The following is an 8,373-nucleotide window of genomic DNA, read 5'->3' as shown; positions in this document are numbered from 1 at the left end:
GGAATTCTGTGCTGTTGGAATTCCAGGCTGTTGGAATTCTGGTCCGTTGGAATTCTGTGCTGTTGGAATTCCAGGCGGTTGGAATTCTGTGCTGTTGGAATTCCAGGCTGTTGGAATTCCGGGCTGTTGGAATTCTGTGCTGTTGGAATTCCAGGCTGTTGGAATTCTGGGCTGTTGGAATCCCAGGCTGTTGGAATCCCGTTCAGTTGTAATTCCAGGCTGTTGGAATTCCAGGCTGTTGGAATTCTGGGTGGTTGGAATCCTGTGCTGTTGGAATTCTGAGCTGTTGGAATTCCAAGTTGTTGGAGTTCCAGACCATTGGTATCGTGGGCGGTTGGAATCCCGGGCTGTTGGAATTCCAGGCTGTTGGAATCCTGGGCTGCTAGAATTCTGGGCGGTTGGAATCACAGTTTGTTGGAATCCCGGGCTGTTGGAATTTCAGGATGTTGGAATTCTGGATAGTTAGAATTCCAGGCTGTTGGAATTCCAGGCTGGACACACCCTGCTGCTGAAGACACTGAAGCAGACCATCACTCCGCAGGACCCACCCCAGCAGGCAGCCACAATGGCCATGAGGAACAGACTACACCACCTTCACCACTGCAGCAGCTCCCGAAACATCCATCCTCCACCGAACGGTGAAGAGAAGGTCAGATGAAGTTTGATGTTAAATAGAAATAAATGAGAAAAAAAAGGATGCAGCAGGGCTGGTGATCAGAAGCAGACAAGCCATTCCCACCTACCCTGCTATTACTGTGACCCACGACAGAGACAGACCATTCTCAGGATGCTAGTGGTAGTCTGGAATAATCAGCTCACAAACTACATCAACTTCAAGATGGCGGCGGAGTAGGACTCTTCAGCTGCAGTCTGTTCACTCTGTCCGTTCTTTCTCCCTTTTGTTTCTCTTCTCTTTCTCACTTTGTGTTTCTTTTCTCCTTTCTTCTCCTAGTCTCAGCACGGACGCGGCAAGGCGTCCTCTCAGCCCAGTGCGGGAATCTGTTAGTGGCCCATGGCTGTCTCTAGGCCCAGCATCTGAGAAGGCTGGCGGTGAGAGTGGGGCCCAGCGAGTGCTTGGCAATCAGAGACTGTGAGTGAGTCCTGCCCGGGAATGTTCAGGAAGTAGCTGGAGGAGATCGGAGGCGGCGGCAGCATTATAAGAAAGAGAGCAATCTCTAATATATTTCACACACAGGTTCCCTGAAGGCAAAGCTGAGGAGAAACACTGCCTTAATTAGTTAGATCCTTTGAGATATCCAAGGTATAAATCTTGATTTTAACCATTTGTTCAATTTTGGAGCTACCATTACTCAAGGACAAAGATGACTTATGAAATTTGCTAGGGACTACCAGTGTGAATAAAATCAGATGTGTTCTGCATGTAGAAGGCCAGAGAGTTTGAAATCTGTGTTGAAAACGTGCAACCCATTCCCACTACTGTCTATGGCAGAGTCATAGAGATGTGCAGCACGGAAACAGACCCTTCGGTATAACTCGTTCATGCCGACCAGATATCCTAAATTCATCTAGTTCCATTTGCCAGCATTTGGCACATATCCCTCTAAACCCTTCCTATTCATATACCTATCCAGATGCCTTTTAAAAATTGTAATTGTACCAGCCTCCACCACTTCCTCTGGCAGCTCATTCCACGTATGCACCACACTCTGTGTGAAAACGTTGCCCTTAGGTCCCTTTTATATCTTTCCTCTCTCACCCTAAACCTATGCCCTCTAGTTCTGGACTCCCCCACCCCAGGGAAAAGACTTTTAATACTCACTCCACAATCACCTGATGAAGGAGCGGCGCTCTGAAAGCTAGTGTGCTTCTAATTAAACCTGTTGGACTATAACCTGGTGTTGTGTGATTTTTAACTTTGTACACCCCAGTCCAACACCGGCATCTCCAAATCATCACCCTATTCATGCCCCTCATGATTTTATAAACCTCTATAAGGTCATCACTCAGCCTCTGATGCTCCACAGAAAATAGCCTCAGCCTATTCAGCCTCTTCCTATAGCTCAAATCCTCCAACCCTGGCAACATCCTTGTAAACCTGACTGATTACAGTCTCTACTTCCAAGAGCTATTCACATAAAATGATCATGTTGCTGACAGGAGGGTTTGTGTTACAAAGAGAAGCTGAATTGGCTGAAACTCTTTTCACTGGAGTATAAGAGGTTGAGGGGTGACCTTAAAGAGGTTTATAAAATCATGAGGGGCATAGATAAGGCTAATAACAACAGTTTTGAACTCTACGGTGGGAGAGTTCAAAACTAGACACATATTTTTAAGGTGAGAGGAGAAGAATTTTAAAGGGATCTGAGGGGTAACCTTTTCACTCTGAGAGTGGTCCGTGTGTGGAATGAGCTGCCAGAGGAAGTGGGGGTAAATGCAGGTACAGTTACAACATTTTCAAGACATACGGATAGGAACATGAATACAAAAGGTTTAGTGGGATATGGGCGAAATGCAGGCAAGTGGGATTAGTTTAGTTTGGGGAAACTTGGTCACCATGGACTAGTTGGATCGAGGGGTCTGTTTCTGCCCTATATGGCTCTCTGTTGGCCTGGACAGAGTAAATGCAGCAAGGTTATTCCTGATGACCAGGGATAGCTAGGGGAGGCCACTTAGAACTGAGATGCAGGGAAATATTTTCATCCAGAGAGTGGGTGAGACTGTGCAATTCTCTGTCACAGGAAGCGATTAAGGCTAAAACATTGAATGTTTTCAAGAAGGAATTAGATATAGCTCCTAGAGCTAAAGGGATCACGGGATATGGGGAGAAACTGAGAGCAGGGGACTGAGATGGGTGTCCAGCCATGATCATATTAAATAACAGAGCAAGCACAAAGGGCTGAATGGCCTGCTCTTATTTTCTATGTTGCTGCAGTTGTTGTCAGATTGTCACTAGGTCTCAAAATGTTCCCTGACCCTCGCTGCTCCACATTTCTTTCTGTGTGAGCTGGGCATCTCCATAAAAGGAGGAGAGTGCAGTCTCCCCAAGAGTTCAATCACAGTGTTACAATGTTAGGCAAGAGCTTGGAAATACCTTCCCCCCCCCCCCCCCCAAGTTATGGCCTGAGCTGCTGAATGATAAATTTAAGAATTGAGTGTGAATGTAAATGAATGAGGTGACTATTGTGTGAATGGATGAGGTGGATGTGGTGGAATGGGAAGTGGGTGAGGTGGAGGCCGTAGTAATTGAGTTGGGGAGTCGGGTCAGATGGGCCATTGGGAAAGGAGCAGTTCAGAGATGCATGTGGTTGGGTGGGATGTTCAGGGCATAGTTGCATATTGGGGCATCAGTCTAAGGAACAGGCAGAGATAGTCAATCAGAATGATGGGAGATAATTAAAAACAGCGTGTACTGGGGAAACTCAGTAGGTCTGGCGGTGTTTGTGGACTCAAAATGCTGCCAGACCTGTTGACTCTCTCCAGCACTTTCTGTTTTTATTTCTGATTTCCAGCATCCTCAGTAGTTGGTTTTTATAAGTGATTCAGGGGGTCAGTTCTGGAATTAAACTAGGCTTTAACCATCTAACATGTCCTGGATAACTATGTAAGGTAAAGTTGCTTCAGTCCCAGAGGACCATAGGACTGCTCTCTCATTATAGAGAGATAACTGATGGTGAGTTTAATCTGAGGGTCACCACGCCTCAGGTTAGGGTGAAGGTTGAAAAGGTGGGACCTTATGGTAACCTTAGCTGATGCAGGAATTGAACCCACATTGTTGGTATCTCTCTGAATTGAATTTAATTTAATTTATTGTCACGTGTACCAAGGCACAGTGAAAAGCTTTGTTTTGCAAGCAATACAGGCAGATCACAGAGTTAAATAGCATAGATAGCAAATACTAGGTAAACAGTGGCAAAAACAAAAACACAGGTGCAGGCGAATGTTCAGAGTTTGTGAGTTCATTTAGCATGTTAACAACAGTAGAGTAGAAACTGTTACGAAACCGGCTGGTGCTTGTGTTCAGACTGCTGTACCTTCTCCCCGATGGTAGAGGTTGTAGAAAAACATTGCCAGGGTGGGATGGATCTTTAAGAATGCTGGCGGCCTTTCTTTGACAGCAGACCTGGTAGATGGATTCTATAGATCTCTCTGCATCGCAAATCAGCTAACTGAGCTATACCGACATCCTGTAGGTAACTATGCACCCGAAAACTAAGTATCCATCTCTCATTCAGCGGTAAGACTATTGTGGAAGCAGGGCAATTGCCTGTCTGATGGAATAATAGAGGAGGAGAAAATGAGGGCTGCAGATGCTGGAGATCCGAGTCAAGAGTGCAGTGCTGGAAAAGTACAGTAGGTCAGGCAGCATCCAAGGAGCAGGAGAATCTTGGATGCTGCCTGACCTGCTGTGCTTTTCCAGCACTACACTCTTGACTCTGATGGAATAATAGAGTCACCAAGCACAGAAACAGACCCTTCAGCCCAAATCATCCATATTGACCAGACATCCCAAACTGACCTAGTCCAATTTTGCCAGCATATTGTCCATATCCCTCTATACCCTTCCTATTCATATACCCATCTAGACACCTTTTCAATGTTGTAATTGTACCAGCCTTCTCTGGCACATCCTCTGGCAGCTTGTACTGTTCAAACTGTACATGGAAGTCCACTCACCAGGAATCCCACACTGTCCTGACCCACATCTTTGGATTGTACACTGATGTCTGGTGAAGATAAAAAGACATGGGCCATTACCTGCCAGAAACGAAGGTAAGGACTGATTCCTCAATAACGCTGTCAGCAGTGCCCCCTTCCGTTTGACCAAGTCATTGCTGTTGAGTTTCACTAACCATGGCACAACTTCGTAAGGGCATAACCTATTATGATCCTGATATAACCCACGAGGTTACAGATTACCCATTTAGTGAGTAAATCTCTTTGTGTATAATCTATCCATTTACCACAATTCTAATGTTTCTTCTCGAATCCTAACAAATAATTATTCATTTTGTGCAAACCTTTGATACATACAGTGGAGGCCTCATCCTAATCATAATACAAAATTCAATTAGAGCCTATGTGACCAATAACATTAGTGTGGAACCAACCTCGAAACTAAAACACATTTATAAATGACATCATTTAGTATTGTCGTGTTAATTTTCTTGCTCCTTCCTTTTATTGAAAACCCTCTGACTCATCAGAATAATAAGATTCAATGGGTGTCACTGATCAACAAATGTAACTAGCACCTTTAGTGTAATTAGACATCCCAATAGACACTCCCGGAGACTGAAAATGTATCTATTTCAGCCTTAAATATCTTCATTGATGGCACATCACATTTCTCTGGTGTAGAGAATTCCAAACATTCAAAACTTTTGATTGAAGAAATTTCTCCTAATCTCATTCCTGAAAGATCAGCCCCTAATCCTGACGCTGTGCTTCAGTTTTCTAAATGCCCCAGACAGGGGAAGCAACATCTGTGACTATACTCTGGCAAGCTGCTTCACACTGTTGAATGTTTCACTGAGATCATCTCTCACTTTTCCAAACTCTGGAGAAATGAAGATCTAAATTTTTCAGCGTCTTATTATAGGATAACCATTGCATAGGGACCAAAGAAAGTATATCTTTTTGCAACTATAGAAACCAAAATTGCACACAATATTCTAGGTGTGGTCTCACCAAAGCCCTATATAATTTATTCTTGTACTCCAATCCCTTTGTAATAAATATCAACATGCCGTTTGCTTTCCTAATTGTTTGCTGTACCTGCTTGCTAACTTTTTGTGTTTCTTGGACAAGAACACCCAATTCTTTCAGCACATCAACATTTACAAGCTTGACACCTTTCAGAAAATAATCTGCTTTTCTATTTTTACATCCAAAGTGAATGACCTCACACTTCCCCATAATATCCTGCACCTGCTAGATTGTTATCCATCAATATCTTGTTGCAGCCTGTTTGTGTTGTTCTTTGTATTTTCATCTCAGTCCTTAATACAGATTGTAAATAGCTGAAGCCCCGACACTGATCTTTGTGACCACACCAGGACTCTCAGCTGTGTCTATTCCTACTCTCTGCTTCCTGTCTGTTAGCCAGCCCTCTATTCATGCTAATATATCACCATCAACTCCATGAACCCTTATCTTGTTTATTAGCCTTTTTGTGTGCCTTTTGAAAATCCGAATATATGACATTTGTTGATTCACCTTTATCTTTCTAATTACATCCTGGAAAAATTCAGATAAATTTATCAGTGTTTTTCTTTCATTTGATTTATTGTAGTTATGTGTATCTAAGTACAGTGAAAAGCTTTGTTTTGCGAGCAGTACAGGCAGATCATGGGGTGCTTAGACAGAGTGAGACATACAGGTTACACCGGACAGAAGGTGCACAAAGCAAGATCAACATTATTTGAAGGTTACATAGTACATTCATCAGTGTAAAAACAGCAGGGAAGAATCTGTTCCTGAACCTATTGGTGCGTGTGTTCAAGTTTCTGTATCTTCAGTCTGATGGAAGAGGTTGTAGCAGAGCATTACTGGAGTGTGAGAGGTCTTTGATGATGTTGGCAACCTTTCAACGTCATCGAGAAATGTAAATGGGCTCCACGGATGCATGGTTGTCTTCCCTGATGGTCTGGGCTGTGCACACCACCTTCTGTAGTTTCTTACATTCCTGTGCAGGGCAGGTGCTGTACCAGGCCATTATGCGCCCAGACAGCATGCTTTCAATGGTGCATCTGTAGAAGTTGGTGAGGGTCCTAATGGACTTGCCGAATTTCCTGAGCTGCCTGAGGGAGAAGAAGGGTCATTGTGCTTCTTGACTGTCGCATCTACATGAGACGATCATGACAGGTTGTCAATTATAGTCACTGTCAGGAACTTGACATTCTCATAAAATCATATTGAACTGTTCCAATCATATTATGGTTTTCCATGTGTATTATCAAGTCTCCCTTAATAATAGATTCCCAGAAATTTACAGATGACTGCTTTCAGACTAACTGTTTTCTCTCTCCCTTCTTTCCTGAATATCAGTGTTGCAATAGCTAAGGACTATTCCAGAATCTAGGGAATTTAGGAAACTCATTGTCAGTGTAGCTACCTCTTTTAGAACACATGACATTCATCAAGTCATAGAGTCACAGAGATAGTCTATCGTCCTTGGGCATTATTAGGCTTTAGTCCCTTTAGTTTTTTTTCGCTCTGTATGGATATTTCTTGCTCAGTTTTTGTGTTTGAGCAGAATTTATTTTTGTTCAACATTTTGCATTGTTTCTTCAAAAGGTTTTACATTGTTTATTTGGCATCATACCTTTAAGTCAATCTTGCCAACTGAGCATAACCAGCTTTCCTCTCAGACAGCTTAGAGAGTCACTTTTGCATCCAATCTCGAACATCCACGGAGAGGGAACATGCAGAGTCCACTGGCACAGTACAAGCCAGAGATGGCATTTTAACTTTGATATGTTTTGTAGTTGTTTTGTAACTTTTCATTAACATTCTAATCTTTTGTTATGTTGTCTCATCATAAAAACAGTAATTTAAAAGAGTAATACTGCCCTTTGAGGTGCTTCCTTGATGACCAAGATACTAAGTGCACAGTCCATTGTTTAGTCAGACAGTCCCAGTTGGATAGCAGTCTGTACAGAGTTGGTTCACCTCAGCTATAATGAGTAAGAGGATCATAACACTTAGTATCCCTGGGATAGCGAAAGGAGTATCAGCCACTTTGGTTATTTTTCAATGACTGATTTGTGGATGGTGAATAAATGTTAGGACAAGGCTCAAGTTATATCCAATGGAGTTTATAAAAAAAAGGCAACGAATTTGAAACATATAATATCCCAAGGGGTCTTAACAGGGTAGATGTAAAGAGGGTATTTCCTTTTATGGAAGAATCTAAGTGTCACTGTTAGGATTTAGACAACTTATTTTTTTCTCAAAGGGGTCATAGTTCTTTGAAACTGTTTTCCTGAAAAGATGGAAGCAGAGTCACACAGCACAGAAACAGGCCTTTGGTTCAATCAGTCCATGCTGACTATAATCCCATACTAAACTAGTCCCATTTGCCTGCATTTGGCTCATATCCTTCTAAACCTTTTCTATTCATGAACTTATCCAAATGTCTTTTAAATGTTGTAACTGTACCTACACCCGCCATTTCCTCTGGAAGTTTATTCTGTATCCTCCATCCCCCATCACGAAGGACTCAAAGCCCTTCGCTTCTTTCTTTCCCGCCGTACCGACCAGTACCCTTCCACTGACACCCTCCTTCGACTGACTGAACTGGTCCTCACCCTGAACAACTTCTCTTTCCAATCCTCCCACTTCCTCCAAACAAAAGGAGTAGCCATGGGCACCCGCATAGGCCCAAGCTATGCCTGCCTCTTCGGAGGATAT

Source organism: Chiloscyllium plagiosum, chromosome 25 (genome assembly GCF_004010195.1).
Source record: "Chiloscyllium plagiosum isolate BGI_BamShark_2017 chromosome 25, ASM401019v2, whole genome shotgun sequence".
Classification (NCBI taxonomy): Eukaryota; Metazoa; Chordata; class Chondrichthyes; order Orectolobiformes; family Hemiscylliidae; genus Chiloscyllium; species Chiloscyllium plagiosum.
The sequence above is the reverse complement of the archived record's forward strand: the minus strand, read 5'-3'. Positions refer to the sequence as shown.